This window comes from Arachis ipaensis, chromosome B1, assembly GCF_059453495.1.
Source record: "Arachis ipaensis isolate K30076 ecotype BB chromosome B1, ASM5945349v1, whole genome shotgun sequence".
Taxonomy (NCBI): domain Eukaryota; kingdom Viridiplantae; phylum Streptophyta; class Magnoliopsida; order Fabales; family Fabaceae; genus Arachis; species Arachis ipaensis.
Window position 1 is genome coordinate 9,427,614 of NC_142436.1, and position 22,981 is coordinate 9,450,594.

A 22,981-nucleotide genomic window follows, 5' to 3' on the forward strand; every position below is an offset into this window, starting at 1 on the left:
ATTGTAAAATAGAACAAAATCAGGATGGATAAAATCCGTCCTTATTCACCCCATTATCACCCCTAATTGCAGAAAATACATGGAAGGAAGACATTCGAAATATCGGGCATCTCAAACAATGAATTGCTACTCGGAGCCATTAAAGCCTATTTGACGAAGCATCTCCTTTTTTTTTTTTGGTTGTCCACAGTATCTCCCAACTCGACAGGACAAGGATTAATTCGCAGATCAAAGTTTCATTTAAGGGTCTGTCGCTGATCAATGGATTGCTGCATGCACAAGACAGAATTCGAACCCCCGACACTTGCTTAAGCGAACGAGTGAGCTGATCACTCGACTAACCCAAGTTGGTTGACTAAGCATCTCCTTACTTAATGTGATGAGTGGTTTCCATTTTTTTTTGGGTAAAAAGTAGGGGCATAAGCCCAAAAGGAAAAAACACAAAAAAAAGATCAATTAAACAGTATTGGATTTGGATAATATAGTCTGTAGTCCGATCCATATTATGATCATTGTTCTTATGTTTGAACTAAGTTCACCTAACCTGGAGTTTGTCCCAAAAAAAAAAAAAAAAACTAAGTTCACCTTGTGTTGCATTAGGGACATTTTTCATAGTGATTTGGAGAGAGAAGGTCTAGACTCTAGACATCCAGCATCAATTAAGCCAACTAATTTAAAAATTAATCCGTAATTAAAAAAAATAAACATTAAAAATATTCGAAATTTAAATAAAAATTATTTTTAAAATTAAAATAAAATAAAACTAATTTAAAATAAAAAAAATTAAAATTTAAAATTTAGTATTTATATTTTAGAATTTAAAATTTAAAATTTATTATATAGAATTTAGAATATAAGTTCGCTTGGCAGGTGATGATGATGGGTGGCTAATAGTAGCAAGTGAAATTGTGGTGTTAGGAGAAAAGAGAAAAAGTGAGAAGGATAATAAAATAATAATTTAAAAAGAGTAAATTATTAAAATATTAATTAAAAGTTTACATTACTAAAAGAAAATTCTAAAAATATTAACGAGAAATAAATTTTTGAAAAATTAAAAAATATGACAAAAAAATTAGATATGAATATATATTCTTAAAAAAATTTTAGAAATTAGATTTTAATATAAATTTTTATAATCATTATTAGAAAAATAAGATTTTTTATTCTTAAAATTTGATAATTTTATGTCAAATGATCTTTTAAAAAATTTATTGTAAATAACCAATTTTTTTGAAAAATAAAAAAAAAAATCTAGATATCAAATTTTGTTTCGAATTTTTTTTGTACACCTTCTAAGTATTTATTCAAATGTTACCCAAAAATTCGGATAAAAAATAAGTCGTTTCATAAATGCAAAAAAAATTTTTGTTACTTACAAAAAATATAACATTTATTGACTATTTTTATTATATTTTTAAATCATTCAAAAAATATTTTGTCATTAATATCTTTTAAAAAGAAATTTATAATTGACTACATTTTTTTATTTCCAAATTAATAGTTAACCTTTTAAAAAAATAGCAAACGTGTGGATTTGTTTGGTTGTTGCTGTTATTGGTTGTAGTTGGCTGAATTTTTGTTGACTCTCTAGTGCACTTATTTGAGAGTGGTGATGGTAATGGTGATAGCGATAATAATGGAGGTAGTTGGGGAGAATGGTGGTAGAGTTTGAAATTAGGGAAGTAGTGATATAGAATAAAATTAGAAATTAGAATTAGGTTATATTAGATGTTAATTTTAAAATTTTATTTAATTTTTAAAATTTTAATAAATTTGCCTGCAAAAATGTATTTTTCATAAGTATAATTTTAATTTTTGTCTTTTATGATGCAAATATTAGTGTCCGCATCTTTTATAATAAAAAATAACTATTTATTAGTACTTAAACAGAACCGTCTTGTTCCAAACTTTGTGGTAACCAAAATCGACTGAAAATCGTTGAACCCGATCGAAATCGACTAGTTTGTAACTAAGTCATTTCGAGATAAAAATAAAAAAATAAAAAAAAAAAAGAGGAAAAGCCTAATGTAGTAAGAACAGATTTTATTATCATTTCTTGGTTTATCACATTCTCACCTTCACCCGCTTCTCTCTCTCCTAATGTTCAGCAGCTTCTCCCTTTGAGTTTGATGTCATCTTGGTTGTTCTAGTCGTTGAGTCCTCCCATCGCGCTTTTGACGTCATCGTCTTTGTCATTGTTGCTTCATTGCCTCATTTCTAGTCTCACTGGTCCCTTTCTTTTTTTTTGGACAAATGTTACTACTCTCCGTCTTCTTCTTGTGTGTTTTGAAATATTGCTTGAGTTGGTTTAGACGTTTAATCATTAATTTGTTCTTGTTATTTCCTGATGTTGGATTTAGTTTGTTATTATTATTGTAAATTCACTAAACTGTAATGGTTAATATTGTGGTCATTAATTGAATTAATTGTTAATTGAGTTATTATTTTATTTAATTTTACTATTTTGTTTTTTGTTTGTGTATTTGCATAAAATTACAGGAATTTCAATTGGTGTTGTACTCTTAATTTGTGTACTTTTAATAGGGTCATTTTACTATGCATATGTTGCATTGATTATGGTGACTATAGTGTTTTAAAAATATTGCTAAAATTAAAATATTTTTTAATTATTTAACAATGCTTTTAAAAAATATTATTAAAAGAAGTAATGAAGTATTATCAAAATATATAAAAAAAAGAGTGACTTTAATTTAACAATACTTATATAGTAAGGATCGCCATTATAGATACAGACGTACCAAAATTAATCTTTTTAATATTTATATTTTTGTGTATCTATTTGTAGTTTTATATATTATTATTTTATACTAATTCAGTTATTTTAAATAAATTATTATTGAACTAAGTAGCTAGGATAATAGGTTTCACTTTTAAAATTTGATTTTGGTTGTTTTAAGAATAAGGACTCTTTCGTATGGAGGAATTTTTGTAAGGCTTGAAAAATGTTGAAGGATAGATTTACTTAGTGTATTGGAGATTTAAACCAAAATTTTTAGTTTTTTAGCTGGAGGAGAGAAGGGCAGCTATTTAATGAGATTATGTTTATATTTTTTATTTGAATCTCCGGATACAGGATATCTGGTCGGTTGGTAAGTAACATTTGGATACTCTTTATTCTCCTTTATCTCAAAATATAAAGGATAATATTCATTCTTACAATCCAGATGTACAAGTAGGTCCAGAAGTGAGTTAGTATTGGTTTGGGTCTGCTGTCAAAGTCTATGACTCACGCAATGGTTATTTGTGGTTGTGTAAGCAACTGTTTGGTTGGGAGGAGCGAAAGAATTGGCTTTGATTTTAGCGTCAGCTTGTTCCGGAAAAGCGTAAGTTTTTGGCTTGGGTGTGTCTTAAGGAGGCTCTTCCTACTGCAAGTTTTCGTTTCAGAAGAGGTACGTTGTCATCGAATAGGTGGCCAAGATGTCTTTTTAGCCAGGAATCGATTTTACATTGTATTCGAAATTGTCCAAAAGCTTAACTTGTATGACATAGGTTGGATATTTCTTGTCATCATCTGGATTTGAAAAACTGATTCTTGTATCATAGCAGAGAGCATCCGATCAGGTTCTTTTCGGGACTTTGGTGGATATGGCGAGTAAGGAATAATGACATCTTTAATCATCATGAGACTTGGCCTCAAAAAAAAATGATTTGTCTGGCATTAGCTTCAGAAACGAAGCTTATGAATACTTTTGAATTACAACGTATGTCCCTTCCCTCTATTCTAAATGGTTTTTAGAACCCTCATCCATTGGTACTTTTAATATTAATTGTGATGTTAGTTATCTTAGTTCGGGTGATAGTGTTGGTTTTGCTTGCGTTATTAGAGATTGTAATGGAAGTTGACAAAGGAGATGTTTGAGAATGATTGTGAGTAATAGTATTTTTCAAGGAGAATTGTTTACTATTTGTGAGACGGATTGTGTGAAAGTATTTAATCTTGTTACTAATCACCAAGATGGTTTTGGGTTTATTGATTCGTTGGTGCTCAAAATAAGGGATATTATGCATTAAAATTGGCGTGTTGACTTTCGTTTGATTATGATAGATCCAAATACGGTGGTAAATACTATAGCAAAAATGGTGATGAGATTACAACTTTATCATATAGAACTTTTTTTTTAGAAAAAGTTTAAAAATAATCTTAAAAGAAACTATCCTTCTATCTAAACAGTTTTTTTATTTTTTATTTTTTATTTTTATTTAATTTATTTAAATCACCCAAAAAAAATTTTAAAACTTGATGAGCACACTTAAAATTCAATTCCTGTTGTTACGAGAGAAGTGAAAATAACAATTTACAACTTCAGATAAAATGCTTACAAGTTCTTGTTATTTTAGACAAAAAGTATCATCATAATTCATAAAAGTTAATGATATACTTTGAACAAATTTACTTAAAGATATATTTTAGAGGGTATTTATAAATTTGATTAATTAATATTATTAATATTATTATTAATATTATTATTAATATAAATAAATAATTATTAATTGTTTAGTATTATTTAGTTGAAAGGACATATTTTTTTAAGAATTGTGTATGTTTAAATTATTGTGTTTATTGGCTAAAGAGACACAATTCTTTAAGAATTTTGTGTATGTTTAAAATATTATATCTATTGACAATAAAAAAGACACAATCATTTGTGTACGTAACTAATTATAATTGTTACGTGCAATCTATATAAATAAGTCTTTATTCACTATTTCAAAAACACAATTACTAAGTGTATATTTTACTTAATTATTAAGAGATTTTTCTTGTTTAATAGAGTTGAGATTTCTTATTATTGCTAACAAATTTTTAAATTTTATTATATTCTAAAAGAGTATTATCATCAACCCTATAACAACTAAATATAAGAATAAATATCTCTCTAACAAAATGATTTAATCATATCTTAAAATTAAAATACAATTAAAATTTTGTTATCTTCCTATCTTCATATAATCAATATATTTAACACAACATAATAAATATCAGATAAGTACATTATAAAACGATATAGTGATGATGATTCAAGGTAAACATACAGATGATAAAAACCCATTACCTTCTCTTTTGGTAATTGGTATTGTGACCAGGAAACTAAGACGAACCAGAGTATTTAAAAGATTGAATAATCCAAGACTTGCTTTTTCCTCTCTGTTCCATCAAAAGAATCAATATAAGAATACCAAAAAAATTACGAGGTGGAGTATTTATTTAAATCTATTTCAATAATAGAAAAAAAATAGATATAGATAAATACATAATTAACTTACAGGTATTTCAACACAAAGTTCTCTAGCGATATAGATAAAAGGAGTCAAAACTAGAAGCCAATAATCTGCAATCAAAAGGGAAAAAAATTAAACATTTTTGGTGATTACATATAAATTTTAATACATATATATTTGCTATCTACTAGTAACGGATAAATCACGTACTGCAGGTGCCTGAAAACTTTAACAAAATTTAATAGTTTATGAAACATAAATGTTAATAATATTTATATTCAAATAAAATATCGAAAATTAAACCGATAAAGATTAGAAATTTAAATTTGGAGTTTAGTTCAGATTTATAAAAAGATTATGTTTTTAGTTTGATAGACTTATGATTTTAAAAAGAAAGATAAACAATTTCTTAAAATTTATTAAAATTATTCTTTAATCATTGATATAATGATATTTAAAAAACCATTACCATAGTTTTTAAAAGAAAAAAAATGTTCCATAATATATGAGCCTCTAACGAGGCGTAGGAGTTCAAAATTAGGATTTTTCATAGTGAACAACACAATCAAAAAGTTTGTAGTTATACCCTGTTTATTTCACAGGTTGCCATTAACTTGACTTTGATGTCATACCCTAAATTCCCAAATTATTTTTCAAATACATATTGTCTAAATTTTGTTTAGTCTCATTATTACATTGTTTTATTATCATTATATGTATTTTAAACTTTGAACAAATCCTAAGTTTGAGCTCGTATGCCTCTTTAGGACAATTTAGTTCAAGTTCATGGATTAATATAACCTAATTTAATTGCAACGATAACATATTTGATCGAATTTGAACAAATCATATTATGACAAGTAATATTAAACTATGGATAAATCATGTCAATGACATGTGACAGATTGATAGTATTATTCGCATTAATATGTTACGTGTCATTCATTAATACACTATCATTTTATTACACATTCTCAAAATATGTGGTAACATATGTCACTATCTGTTATGTTATTACGTAATTAACAAGAAGAATAAACTACCAAAAACGTCATTAATTTTTTAAAATGCATACAAAAGTACCTTTCACTTTTTATTATGTTTAATATATATTTTCAAAAAGTGTTTTAGAGATTGCCTTTTGATTTGGCTTTTTATAAACATGATAGAAAAAAAAAAGACATTTTTATTCTAAAAATTAGATAAATTTACAATAAATAATTTTTTTGCAATTTTTATTGTTAGTGAAACGCTGTATTTTGATAAGCGCAATGCAATATCGACAGATTTATCCATCAGTAAATCTGCCAGTATACTTGCCATAAATTCAAAACGCATACCATCTTCCCTCATTTTCGAAACACTCTCTCTCTCTCTAAAAATTTCTCCTTTCCCTCTCTCTTCCCTAAACAACCTCCGACAATTCTCTCCACCAGCGCCAACCACCATCAACAGTCTCCAAAGAACGTTGTGTCGTCGCCGTTTGTGTCGCTACCGCCACTGCTTCTCCTTATATTTGGTTTGTGAGAAAATAAAAATTATATTTGGTACAGGAATCTAATTATAGAAGAAATTCTACCGAAATTTCTAAAAAAATTTAAGGTTAACCTAAGTATAGTTTAACTAGCTTGTTATATGTTTAAATTTTAATTAGTAAGATTATATAATTACAATGCACGCTAGTCTTAGTTATATCTTATGTATTCTTTTTTATTAAATTTTAATTAGATTATGATAAAATTACATTGTTTCGGGTAGACATGACGATAGATAGAGGTGTCCCAAGCTGGCCTCGTAGTCGGGGTAGAAGGATGGCAACTATCGGCACCCATGGGACTTCTCAATCATCTCCCTCTACCTCGGCTACTCCTGGGTCATCACAGACACTGGTGCATAGGTTCATCCCTTTATCATGGTCTCTAACCCTAATTACGTGGGACTTATTGTACCACCCCTACCTCCCTGAAGTCATCCTGCTTCTTCACCAAAGTGGACTCCTCCACATCCTCTACCCGTTCAGCAGCCCACTACTTCGATGACACCACCTCCAGTGACAGACGCCTGATAAAGGGTTTAGGCATCACTAAATCACAAATAGGGACAACAGGGCATTGGCTAAGTCGTCCAAGTATACTGGCAAGCCAGAGAACTTTCATGAAAACAAAGCCTAAGATGATATGTAACTTATTTTAGTATGTTAAGTTCGTTTTCTCTTTGAGATATAATGTAATTATCACTTGATTTAACGTGTTGTTTCAATGTGAGGTCTAAGTTGTTGGATCGTGAGGCAACAATGACAAAGACTTTCAAGTATACTCACAGCTTGAAGGAGAATAAGGAGAGATTTGTCGATCAGCGGTCTGCGAATTATTATGTGACTAAACGTCGCGGTTGAAATCATAACATATATTCGTTTTCAAGTAATTGTTGTCTTAATCATTTTTGCATATAATGTGACACATAGGAATCCTGCATGTAGAACTTGGATAACGCGACCTAACAATCACAGCAGAGTAGAGATAACGTCAACAACTCCTTTGCTTCCGTCATCGATTCGGATGCGGTGCTGCGCGAGATCGCATCTGAGCCGTACAAGAATCGTATCTACAGGTTGATGTCGTTCTTCACCAGCAACCGCTGCACTTCCACCTTGAGGACTTCATCCGCGTCAGCCACCAGTCCTGTCGATCTTAAAGACGTCGATTTTCAGGAGCAAGTTCACAACCTCACCCAGAGTCTTCAAGACCAGGATCACCAGCTGCATATGTCTGAGGAGAGGTATAACGAGATTCTTGCAAGTATGGTAGCGAGGGATGCTCATGATGCAAAGACAAAGTCCTTAAGACAAGAGCTCAAGTAAGAGTTGCAGCAGATTCAACAAATATAGCGACAGATGACAGTGTACTATGAGTAGATGTGCGTTGGTGGCAATAGCACGGTTGGAAAGGGCTCCTTGTCCTCTGCACAGGAGGTAGGACAGGCACCACCGCTACCACCTAGACTGCCGCCTCAACAAGACCAGAGGATGACGATAACTATCAGGACCCGTAGTAATTAAAGTTTTGTTTTGCTTTATTTGACTGTATCTTATTTCTTTAAGTTTTTATTCTATAACTTGATATTTCAAATTACATATAGCTAACTATTTTCATTAAAAATACTATTTGATTTTCAACAAGTTCAAAAAAATTTCAATTTACCTTTAGATTTACCGTCGATTAATCCGCGGGTAAATTTTATTTGAACAAATATAAAATAATGTTTTATCGTTGGATTTATCAAGGAATAAATGTGACGATAATCCGGTGCGAAATCATAACTTGTGGCACCAAAATTACTAGAAAAAAATTATCCAACGGTAACCACCAATTTTTCGCCACCCATTTGATGGAATTTGCCGCTAATTCCGCAGAAAATGACCGGATTACAAGATCTAACTTTTTGTAATTTTTCTGGTAAATTCGATAGTTTTCGACAAATTTCTTGTAGTGTAAGTTGTTAGAGAAATATATTTTTCAATAAAAAAATATTCTTTTTTATTGTGTTTAGCAAAGTTTTAGTAGTAAAAGTAAAAATATTAGAAAAATAAAAAATATTTATTTTTAAAAACTACAATTTTCATGTTTTTTTAAAAATCTTTTTTACTAAAAAAATATGTTTTTAATCTAATAAATAAATAAATAAAATATTTTTATATTATTATATCTAAACATAATTATTAAATAAAAAAATATTTTTACATAAAACATTTAAATATAAAATTATTTTTACTTTTTTAAAAAAATTTTTAAACAAATATAATTTTAAAAAAAATCTGTTTGTGGAAACTCAACCAAACAAAGACCGGTGGAAAAACGAAAAATACTTGTAGGATTAACCAGGGACAAATTCAAAAACTTAATAGAAGGGGAGCCAAAAATTAAAATATCGTATAATTAAATATAATATTATATATTTAGTAATATATATAATTATGATTAATATTTTTTAATTAAAAAATATAATTAAGTACTTGTTATATAAAAAATTATCTTAGTTTTTATAATTTTTTTATTTTGAATTTGATAAAATATAAAAATTATCTATTTTTTAATTAATTTATTTTATTGAGTATTATTATGGCAGCAAGTTATATTTTTATACTTTATATCATAAAAAATATGTTATAAAATAATATAAATAAATTGTTATAACTTTGTTATATGCATTTAAAATATATTGATGGATAAAATATAATCGTTTTAATAAATTTATTTAATATGTTATAATTTTAATATCATGAAATAAATAAATAAATTTTAAAATAATTTATTTTTATATATGTATTATAATATATAAAATTTTTTAACATCTAATTAGATGTTGATGTTATTATAAATATTAAAGTATTTTTATACGATAATAAATGTGAAAATTAAGAGAAAAAATATTTAAAAAGAAAAAAAAATTTAAATATTTAAAAATTTAAAAATTTATTTAATCAAAAAATAATTGACAATAATATTTTTCTTACATTAATTATGGATTGTTATTTGCTTTTGAATTTAATTATTTATTCTATTTTTTAAATAAAAAATAACATTATATAATATATAATAATTTTATATACTTAAAATTGTTAACTTTTTGTTTATAAAAGTTGGAAGACTAAGGCCTATACTTATCGCCTTTGGATCCATCCCTGTGACTAACGTAATTAATTAAAAATAAAAAACTAATATGAACTACGATTAAAATTTAAGGACTGTATTTACTCTAAAACGTTTTGCTAAAAAAATTGAAAAGACACTCTAACAAGGAATTCAATAAAGAATGTTTGGAAAATCTTAAGATTCAAACCAAAATACATTGCCAAAGTGAAAATAATCGGCAGCACCACCTTTTCAAATCCCAACTTGCATAAATATCAGTAACAATCAATTAACTAACTAAACTAACCAACTTAATGTGTCACCCATTTGTTGTTTGTATATATAGGGTGACAATATATACTCTACCCGAAACGTGTCACCCATTTGTTGTTGTATATATAGGGTGACAATATATACTCTACCCGTAGATACTTAATCCGGATCAACCTGTTCGAGTAGGATTGTTTACCTTATCTATTGCGGATAGGGTAGGGTAGGGTGCAAATTTGCCTGCGGGTAGGATAGGGTACAGGTTTAGGGTATACTCTATCCTATCCTATCCGTATCCTTAATATATTATATAATATATATGTAAAAGTTATGTATTTTGTGAAGAAAGTGAGTCTTATACTCACAATCTTCTTCTTATAAAAACTTAAAATAATCACTAAGCTAGTTGATGATCATATTATTTGTAATTTTATGTTGGATTTTCTTAAGATTTTATTGTTTTTAATTTTAATTTGAACTTAATTTTTTATTTTCTATTTTATTAATATGTATAAAATTTAGAATTGTTTAATTTTATATTTATTTAATTTTTTTTTTGTTTCTGCGGGTAAAATAGGGTTTAGAACTTTATAGTGTGAGTAGGATTAGGGTTGAGAGATTCTCAATCCGCGAATAGAATAGGGTTAAGAGCTTAGGATAGAGTCTAAACTCTATCCTACCCTACTCATTGCTAGCCCTAGTTGTATATCAACTAAAATTAAAAAACATAAAATACGAAGGGAAAGACAAATTTTATCTTACAGTGTATGAGTACAGAAAGTTCACTTGTTACGTTGTTGGCTTCCGCAATGGATGGATCTTCAACCAATAAAGCGATAGCCTGCAATCCAAGATCAAATAAAACGACAGTTCGTTTTTGTTTTCGGTTTTCTCTTTTCCACTTTTTCAAATTTATACCTGAAATAGAAATAGAAATCAACAAATTGATGGCAAACAGGTAATAAATAATTTGAAAGTTCAAATACTTGCTCTTCTTTGCGAAGAAATGTGTGCATACCTTGGCACGATGATAAAAGCTATTAACTGATTGGCAGGAAGAAATTTTCGTCCTTTCTGAGGTAACACTAAGCCAGAAGGCAAATAATATGCAATTTCTTCTCTCTTTTTTTGTTCGTCAGTTAAAAAGTGGGGGGATGTGAGAAAGAAACTCTTTGACTTTTGTTTTTTTTTTTTTTGAAAATTGAAAGGAAGAAAAGAAAAAGAACAAAGAAATCTGAAAGCAAACTCAACGCAGATGACTAGAATGAAAGCAATTCGAAGAAACACCTTTTCAAAATTTCAAATTATTTTTTTTCTTTTTTGTTTTTTGTTTTTTGTTTTTTTTTTTTTTGTGTTATAAGCTGAATAACAGACAAAATCTAAAGCGCAACAGAGAAAGAAAAACGAAAATATGAACGACCAAAAACCAAATCTAAATGGCAAACAATTTTCTTTCCCCCTCTTTTGGTGGAGTTGAGTGAGGTGGAAAACACAACGTATCTCTTCACCCCAAAAGACACAACGTATCTGAAAGTGAAAGGGAAGTAGTGTGGAGTCTGGAGTGAAAGCAAAAGCAAAAAGAGTACGCACACAGAATGACAAAGAGCAGCTCAATGATCAACAATCTCTCAAATGGTTCTCAACTTTCAAATGAGTAATGGTATCTATTAGCCTCTACTTTAAATTTCAATTTATACTTTTTTTTGGTGACTAATTTCAATTTATACTTAAAACACGTAAAACATGTTCTATGTAAAAATATTTGTAAATTGATAATGATAGCATTTATACGTTAGATGTTTCGTGGACTTTTTTTTTCAACTCCACTAAGAAGACAATTAGGAATCTAAACAGTGTGAACAATAAACCGTAAATTTAGTTCAATACATATAAAAAATAAAAAATATTTTACAAATTATTTAAATAAAAAAATTCACTTAATTATTCTAAAAAAATAATTATTTAAAATCCTAATTTACCAAAATATTTCACTTCAATACCCTTTTTTTTTCAACGGACTACCACCTCACTTTCATCAATAATCATTCCATTTCACTGTCGCTGCTTGGCTTGCCACATGTCGCCACTGGCATTGCTCACTCCTAGTAAAAATTACCATCTACTTAAGGATAAAAATAACCATCTACATACCTAATGAATTGAACATCCAACATATTTTAATTATATATAACTAAACCCAATCCAATTAAAATAATCATCCACATAAGAATTAAAATAACTATCCGCATACCTACTAAAATGACCATCCTAAACTGGCCATTGAAGTAGAAGAAAGAGATAAATGAACAGAAGAAGCAACCATGATCAAACTCCCTTAGTCACGCATGTCCCTGTATGTTGATCGGATCCGTCGCGGACGGTGACGCTGGGACGGTGATCGCACTAGGCTGCGGGAGAGGCTGCACAGCCGGCGGCAGGTGGGCAGCGCGAAGAAGGATGTCCGAGGCTATTGCGGCGTGATAGGACATTCACGGAGAGGCTGGGCAGCGGGGGTAACAATGTTGACGTCCGTACCATATGTATCATGAGTGACACATGAAGGTGGTGCAAAAGATCCTCCTTCCCTAAATGAACATTCCATATCGGCTTCCCAACAATTTTCTTGACTCAATCAATTCTCTATTCACTAGCCTTCTGCAGCGAGAGAACGTGGTCGCAAAACACAAACGGCTGCAGCAGCACTAGACTCGTGAACAGGAGTGGCGGCGGGGAGAACATGGTCATGATGACAGTGAGAACAAGAATTGAAGATTATTGAAAGAATAGAAATAATTGTACGTAGTGTGAATGCATTTAAATACTAATTCTAATTTTTTAAATTTTAAAATTTGAAATTAAATAATTAATTAATTATTTAATTTTTAATTTTAATTTTTAATTCATTATTCACAATTGTTATTGTTTTTCCATACTTTCTCTTTTTTTTTATTGTATATATAACATTATTCAATAAATATGACACCAAATATACTTAAAAGTCAACTTACTTTTAATAAATCAATCCACAAACCTTTAATATGATACATGGGATAATATTTATTTAGGGTAAACTATCAAAATTGTTCCGAATTATTTTAGTGCAAATAAAAAATGTCTTATTTTTATTATTGACAATAATGCTTTTTATAAATTTAAAAATGTGTCAATAATACACAACTGTAAAGAGAGATGTCCAATGTTAACAGAAAAAAAAGATGATATAACAAACAGAGCATCTTATGTGGTATATTAGTCTGTTACATATGCATAAATATTGGATGTCCAGCAAAACTCTACTGTGTCTTTATGTTAGACCGTCTAGACGTCCAATATTTATGCATACGTCTTATTGATGTAAAATATTTGGAGTTTTCAAAACGATCCTTACATTTGACCCGGTGGAGAATATGAAAGTAGCATTACATTCATCATTTTTGTTGGTCTATTTTGGGGAGGTAAAGAGGTGGTATGATCATGAAGTTATAAAAATATTATTCGTATACTAAAATCAGCTACCAATATATTTATATATAAATACATGTGTGGTTTAATTTATTTTCAATGTGTATTTGTATTTCAACATGTATTTTATACTGATAACTGATTTTAGTATATACATAGCATAGTCGTGAAGTTAATAGAATAAGAAAGATGTAGGTGGAGATCTTTGGTATGCCCCTTCATGGGTGGAATAAAAAAATACTTTCAGAGAATAGCTGTAGTTTAGGAGATTGTTTTAAAGTTAGATAGAAAGTCAATCTTAGAAAATAATTTCAACTCGGTCAGAGTTATAGTTGACATAATATGGATGCCACTTATTCTCAATATGGTCTATTAGTGATAAATGGAAAAAAGTTTAATATCTTTGTAAAAGAAATATGCTTTGAGTAGGAATTCACAACTTTCAGCAAAAATTCTAAGAAAGAGAAGCAAACAATAGACGAGATAAAGAGTCAAATGCAAGGTCAGGAGAAAGAATTTTTCCATAGGCTGGGAGCAATATCTGAAGATCAATTGGTAGTGCATCATGATGTAGAAGTATCTGATAAAAAGGGTAAGTTCCTAGACATACACCATATGGAAAATTCAATGTACATGAAGGATTCAAACTCAACAAAGTACTTTCTGGATGATAAAAATACAGAAAAAGTCATTGAAAGAAACTCAATTGGGTTTTTAATATGGACCAATTAAGAAAACTGTAGTGAACAGTAAAATTAATAGCAAGGAGTCCGATGATGAGAAAGAAAATGTATCAATCTTTGACTTTTTATTTTCACCAGATTTTGAAGAGGCTACTAAAAAAAGTATAGTTCAACCTAATCTATGAAAGAAAAGAGACCAACACAAGTGAAGATGAGAAGTATTAGGAAGTGTGATGTGAAGGAGAAAAAAGAGAGTCAATTAGTAAGACTAAAAGATAGAAAAGTAAGAATATATAATAAGAATGAGAGCTGTTGAAAAAACAGGGTCCAATCAAAAGTGGATTCATAAGGAAAAAAGGACACAAAGGGGAGAAGAGTGAAATAGGATATCAGAGAAGAAACTAAAAAGAAAAAAATGAGACAGATATAGAGGAAGGGATTCCCAATGAAAGAGAAGATGATGAGTTCAGAAGTGAAGCTCCTCCTTAAACTTAGAAAATAGGATTGCAACTCAATCTGACTTGAAGCAATGATGAAGCTGTGGTGGATTACATTAGGCAGAATATGAGTAATCATAAGGACCAGAAGAAAGAAGAAAATGATTATAGAATTAGGAATCAGAATTTTGTTATAAGGGTTGAGTGAGAGGAGTTCAAAAAATAAGAAGGGTGGTGTTACATAGGTAACCTGAGATAGGTGGGTTGGGCTCGAAGGATTGGCCCAAGCGTCAAAAGAAGGTGGTCTCCGACTTGGTTCGTGTCTGGAAGTCGCCGTCTGATTTGTATGTGTGAAAGAATAGGGGGTGGTACCTGCAAAGACACTCTGATGCCTAAGTCAGCAAGGGGTTAATAAGCATGTTTAGAGAGTATTGGAACTTAGAGATACCTGAAGGGTGTCAGTGTATTTATAGTGGTGATCCAATAACCACCGTTGGAGTAGTTCCACTTTTCAAGGTGGATAACCGTCCCTTTATCTTAGGGTAGTTGAGATATGACTCATGGAAGTAGGATGACAGATTTTAGGGACAGTTACTTATTTGAATATAAGTGTTATCTGCCAGCTATCCATCGAACCTGACTTCTTTGGGAAGGATTCTGTGTCGAATCCGACCTCTTTTGAGGAGGTCAGTGGGTAACGAAGGCCAATCTTTGGATTGGACATTTTGGTTTATTTGGACCTGAACCATAGTGTTGAGTTAGGGTATGAACAGGTGGTATTAGTCTTAGCTTTATTAGTGTCTTTGATATGAAGTCTTGTTGGTATTTTGTTTGTTTAATATCACTATATATTCTGATTTTTCTAATAGCGAGTCCATAGGGACTCTGAGTTTGGCTTTGTTTGCTAAGACAATATTTCGCTTTTGTTTTTGTAGGTAAAGTATTTCATGGAGCTCTCACAAAAAAGTTTCATCAAATGGATTTGTCTAAAATATTTAAAATTTGTCCTATCTCACTTTTCTATATTTATAGATTGGGAATAAAATACTTAACAATTTTTTATGAGCCTCTTTTTCATGGTTGAGGTTAAACAGAAAAAAGAAAAAAATCTTTTAACTCAAAAGAATACCACCCTTTGCATTAAGCCACTAAGATTAGTGTGTTCTCATTATTCAATAACAGAAATAGGTAGAGAAAGATAATAAAAAATTGTTAATGGTCATTAGGCTGCAATTCAGTTGAAACTTGAAACTTCTTCCGAAGAACTCCATTGGTGGTCTTTTGTTTCAGTTAGGAAAATTTTCTTGCCAATGGGAACACTATGGCAACCAAAATGGATCTTCGGGACAGATTCAAGGTTCAAAAGATGATTTTAGTCATTGTTGTAAAACAAGATCAATAAATGTTGCTATAAAAAGATTGCTTTTTAGTTCAAAGTTATTACTACTGTGACATAATTATTGTGAATCTGATTGATATAACTAAATAACAAAATATTACTTTATAAATACTGAATTAATATTCATAGATGATTAAACTTGAGTCTAATTTTTAAATTGTGCATAGTGTAGATAAAATAGAGTACGATGAGGATTGCAACCATGAAGAAGAAGGATTGAGTTTAAGTATGAAAGGTTACAAGATGCTTACTGCCTTAATTGTGATATTATTGGACATGAAAAAAAGAATTGCATAAACCTAACAGCAATGTTGTGTAATGAACCGGACAAGCCAAAGTATGAACTGGGGTTGAGAGTAAAACATGTTAGAACTTTGGTCAGCCACCATGAAGAAATGAAGGAAGGAAAAGGAGAAAGGGGAGCTGCTAGACAAGATGACCAAGCGCGTGCAGAACAAACGTGCCCCACTGAGAGTGAAAGGAGGGCTGAAAGTAGAGATGGCCGGAGGGTCCAATGGATAAAAGGAAAAGTTGGATAAGAAGTGACATCAAAGAGAAGAGGAGTAGGCATAGGCGGCGTATGAGGTGGAGATTTGGAAATTGGAGGTGATGGAACAGATTACCCAGCCACACAAGAATGAGGTTCATAGAGAAAATGAGTCACAATCACTGAAAAAATCAGAAAATTTGCATTGAGCTTCACGAAAGGAAACGAGGAAGATATAATAAATAAGAAAGGAGGTGTGAACAATCTAGAAAGAACTGAAAATTGGGCCAACAAGAAGCTAAGTGGGCCTATGTCCAACCAAGAGCCCAACATCAGCCAATATTTGCAAGGAGGAGCTAATAAAAGTAAAAGGCCAATAGATGTTAGTGGACCTCCAAATACAAATACCAGCATGAGTAAGGACCCAATCTTAAGAATAAATGGGCTGGAGTTGGACGAGAAAAAGAACATGGACAATAAGCAACCTCACGGGCCAACTAGAACTAATCTGCCCACTATTAATGAAGGAGAGTTATTTGGAAAAGTTAGTGAGAAAATCCAGATAACACAACTGAAAATTACTGCACCGAGGGATTTAATATGGGCTCCAAAAAATTTTAAAGGAAAGAGGGACAAATGGAACAAAGAAATTAAAATACATACCAATAAAACAGGTAATCGGTGTTTTGTAGAACTGACCCCAGAAGAAGAGAACAAGAGAGGCAATGGAATTGGAATTAACCAAATAATTCTATGTTTTGAATGCTTTGTCAAGCCCTATCTGTCGAAGTCTTCAGCACTATCAAGACATATTCTCCTTCATTCGAGAGAAAACGAATTCTTTGTCATTTTCTCTCATGTTTATTGGTTGAGATATTATCCTGTACTGGCATGAAAAGTTAGTTAAAATATCTGAGTGCATATCGTATTCTATCTCATTTCTATATGCTGTCAATTTATTTTCTACTTGATGATTCGCGTGAAATTCAATTACAAGTTCGAGAACTATGAACTTAGAGTACTTGTTACTTGTTTTTTAGGCAAGACCATTATTTAGAGAAAGGAGAAAATTCTCACAAATGGTCAATCCTTTACTTGAAGGTAAATACCCCGTGAGAGGTTTATACCAAGCTCTTGTTATCACGGCGATGTGTGTTCAAGAGCAGCCTAATATGCGGTCGATTATAGTTGACGTTATTATATCTCTGAGCTATCTCGCATCGTAGAAGTAAGATTCTCAAATTCATCCTGTACAGGGCTCTAGAAGAGGTACGAATTCTCCAAAAGCGAGAAGGGACGATGACGGTAATGAGAATGAGTCAGAGAAATATGTAAACTAGGAAAGGTAGGTTAGTTTGGTATATTTGTCTTTTTTCATAATGTGATTGTCGGAAAATCCTTGCACTTGACAGAACTAAGGGTGCTGGAGTGGAGTCTCTACTAGATGATCAAGACAGCAATGAAGGAGATGAGTCCATGAGAAAGAAGGAAGAGGTTTTGGTAGAGAAGCAAAGATGGGATATAATTTGATGAAAATAGGGGCAATACAATGTCGTCGTGCCGTGTTGATACTTAACTGTACATGTCAGCACTATGTTAACGGTCATCCAATTAAGGACTAATGGAGATTCACGTTTTGCAACTTGATCGATTTATTTGATCATTTTAAAATGTCAAGAATAAGCATGTTGGAATTTTCAAGGACTATTTTGGACATTACGCCATTATAAAAAGAATAAATGACCATTTGTACTCATAGAAGATGAAACGCTGACATATGTACCCACACTAGATTAAAACTAAACTTGTACTCACACAAGATGCCCTCCGTATGACAAAAGTACCTTGTCTTGTATCTGCACTTGGTTCGTGGTTATCCGACCCTACGTGGCACTCCAACCCTCTAAAACCCTATCTACATGGAAGTGAACGTTTGTTTTCACTATGGGTTTGGAAAAAGAAGTACATTTCTGTGCCCTAGCATAGGTTCATCGTCGCCGTCACTCCATGCCCAAATTGGAGAAGACGACTGGAGCACTCCGAATCGATCACCACCAACATGTAATACTCTCATCGTGCATAGATTAGCGAGCAGAGCCTCATACTAGGCGTTTTCTCGTTGACAGCGAAGATGTCACTCCCTTTCATTCGTGAAGAATAGAGATACATCGTTGCCACTTTTGATTAATTTCATATGTCATTGCCACTAGTTAGACAAATTCTGATACCTTATCAAATCTTGTGATTAATTTTATGTGTTTGAGCATTGTTAGAATAGTTGGTTGAGGGTTTGTGTTAGTTACAGTTACATAAAATATTTTCTTTGATTGTGTTGTTTAATTTTACTTCCAGAAATGACCACCATCCATATAACTCTGTCTATAATCATAGAGGACGGTTTGAGAGAGAGCCATGTGGAAAGGTTAGTTACATTAGTGAAAAAGTAACACAAATTGAGAGGGTTAACGTTGATACTCTGAATAATTTTTTCATATCTGATTTGTTGAAGGACATTGGATATATGTCTATTGCTGATTTTTAATGGCTAGAACTTGGGAAAGAGCTTGATGATGAGTTGAGGTTACTAAGGATTGATATGGACATAGTTAAAATGTATGAGGTAGCCGTGAAAAACGGTAACAAAATTAATGTCTATACAGAGCATCCGGTGGATCAACCTGTGCTAGTTGAGGAGAAGAATGTGACTCCATCAAATATGAGAACAAAGAGCTGTGCTAAAAGAGTTCCAACTCCAAAGAAAAGTCCAAGAAGAAGATTGATAGTAGTGGAAGATGATGACAATGCTGAAATAGTAGGGGATGTCCAAGTTGTGAAGGAGGCCCAAAAAAGGGGTAAGGCCCAGCCCAGAAAAAGGCCCATGAAGACAATAATCAGGCTGATGTTAAGGTCCAGAATGAGGACAGCGTCAGACTGCCCCAACACTTAGAAAATCCAGAATGAGGACAGTGTCATACTGCCCCAACACTTATTTTACTGTATACCTACAGGGGTTAATACCTGCCGTGTAAGAAATGCACCCAAATGCCAACCATAGATTCTGTGCCATGCATATATGGCAAAATTTTCGCAAGAAATAGAGTGACTTGTAGTTGAAAATATGTATGTGGTCTAGTGCTAAGGCAACACAACACAAGATTTCAATGCTGCCATGGATAGACCAAAAAAGATCAATGATGGGGCTTGAGAATATCTGGACAAGATTAGTCCAAAACAATGGAGCAGAACTCATTTTAGTGAATACCCTAAGATGGACTACTACACAAACAATAATTGCGAGGTGTTTAATGCCAAGGTGAAGAAGATGAGGGAGAAACCAATAATTACCATGTTGGAGGAAGTGAGGTGCTACGTAATGAGGATTATGGCAAGAAATAAAAAAGTTTTGGTTGGGTACAGCGGAAAGTTAGTCCCAACCCAACAGAGCAGATTAGAAAAGGAGAAGCGAGAGAGCAACAAATAGAGGCCTCTACCTACCGGAGATGACACGGAGAATGTGTATAAGGTGCAATGTCTGCCCATGAAGGTGAGTATGGATCTTAGCAAAGGTACATGCAGTTGTTGACTTTAGTAACTCACTGGGCTACCATGTAGACATGACTGTGCTGCTTTGGCTTACCAAAATAGAAAACTTGAAGAGTATGCACACAATTGACTCACCATGGGTGCATACAATGCAACGTATAACTTAGTGTAAAAGGTCTTTACCATTAAGGCATGATCATCAATTAATAATTGAACACTTTTGTTTATATAAAAACCAATTCTATTTTAGTGATATATAAATACATTATATCACAATATTTTATTTGTGTTTGTGTTATTAATTTAAACAAAGATTTTTATGTAGAATTAAATATTTGATAATTATATTATTTATAAAAAAATTGTGTTGTTTATATTGAATTTTTAATTTGTATGCTCATTAGGTTATATAATAATATTACATATTTGTGAAAACCTGCAAGTAAAATTGAATACCCATAAATTGGCTATAAGTAGAATTAAAGTTAAATTGTTCTCAATCTGCGAATAAAATAAAATTAAATTGGAGAATACTAGGTAAACAATGACTATCTTAAACAACATAAATAACAACCAATTAAATAAAAATATACTACATTTTAATTTAATGCTACTAATTAAATTTAAGATTAATTTATTTTTTTAACTCTATTAATTTATATTATTCATATATTATTTAAAAATATTATTAGTTACCTATATTTTTTTAATTAAATTTTAATAACAAATTCAATCTATAAGTAGAGTTAAGATTGAATTTAAATCCTACTATATTTTAGCCACTGTCCCCTTACATCCAACCATCAATTTGTTTGTGTATTACGTTAGTTGCAACTTGCAAAACGATAAGACACTAAAAGATGATTCACCATAAATATGAGTTCTTTTTCTTTCAGGTTACAGCTCAATTAACCAGTTTCCAAAGCAAGATGTGGGGTTTTGACTTTTTGGAGAGGCACAAGATGTGTCATTAATTAATACACACCTCCAACTAGTTATCTCCTAAAATATAAGTAATGACCAACTTGTCCACAAATTAAAGTTTAAATGAGGCAAATTGGATAATATATTATTCATTTATACGAAGCACGATCGCATGCGGGTGTGGCATTGCCGCATTGGTCTTTCGTTTGGAAGTAGTATTTTAGATTTTGTATAACAACCAGGTGTGGAAGTAGGCTTGGTTTCTCGTTGGGAGCTTGTGATTCAGTTTGTTTTGTTAAATAGGTTAAATTTAATTTTTTTTAAAAATTTATTAATTAAAAATATTAGGTCATAAATTTAAAAAAAAATTTACAAAATTTATTGAGTCAATTCGTTAAAATATTATTTTTATTAAAATAAATTATTTTTAATTTAAAATTTTAACTATTTATTTATATAAAACAAAACTAAAATAATCAATAATCAATAATCAATACTAATTAAGATTGTAGTTGTTTTTTTCAAAAAAAAATATTTATGATTATAAATTGTAAGTATAGTTATGATATATTATTAAGAATTAATTTATAAATGAATTATATTTTAAAAATAATGAATTATAAATTTTGAATATATTTAATGTTAATTTAGATTTCTTAAGTATATCGATTTGAGTTATAATTCAAGTAAACGGATTTTTCAAATAGACTTGTAGACTTATCAAATTTTTAAACAAGCTGGACTCGAGCCTGAAAAAAAAAGGGTTAATGTCAAATTAAAGATAAGATATTCTTTAAATTCGTCATTGAAAGATTTTTTCAATCAAATTGGTGAATTAAAGATTAAAATTTAATTATATTTGTCCTTCAGTTACTCTATTAACAATTTTCTTCAAAGATTGATGTTGTAAATCGTTAATAGATAACATATATAATACTTGACATGTCTAATTGGACATTAACTAATTATGTTTATGAAATTTTATTAATTTAGTCATTTTTCCAATTATAAAAACCTTATTCCCAATATAACCTAGCGACTAAATTGACAGATTTTCATAAACATATTTGGTCAGCGTCTAATTGAACATGTTATGTGTCATATACACTATTAGTTAACATTTTACATCATCAATCATTGACGAAAATTGTGAGTGGTGTCCTTAATTCGCAATTTTTGAAAGACCAGTTTGATTGATAAAATCTTTCAAGAATAAATTTGGAGAGTGTTTTATTTTCCAAAGACTAATTTGACTATTAATCAAAAAAAAAAAAAACTATAAAAGAGTAACAAACTTAGACTTAGATCATTTATTTATAATATGGGCTACGTCTTTCTAAACCAAAATTCGACTCTCCTCGACTCATTTTCACTCCTAATAGCAATACAAAACATTTTGAAAAAAACAATGCATGAGTGGAATTGAACCATACAAGGGACGAGCATCTCGAAATTAAATTGTGTCAACTCTTCTTGTCCAACCATTTTAAGTTTTGTTTCACGATGTTTCACAAAAAGTAGGGGTTAATTTTTAGTTTTAAATCCGCTAGATAGACAATAAAAAATTTAAACAACGTGAACAATTGACTAAAAATTTGGCCCAATAAAATTAAAAAAATACTCCGCCTGAATTACCCAACTAAAAAATCTCATTCAGTAATTCAAAAATTTTAACTATTCATTATAGTCTAATTTACCAAAGCATCAGCTTCTCCCCCAAATCCTTTGTCATCGTCACCGTCGCTTGGTCGCCAACCAACCCCATCATCGTCGTCGGGATCCTCCTCGCTGCTGGTTCGTCAACAAGGACCTTCCTCGACACTTAAGGATAACTATCCACTTAAGGATAAAAATAATCATCCGCATACCTAGTGAATTGAACATCCAGCATATCTTAATTGTAT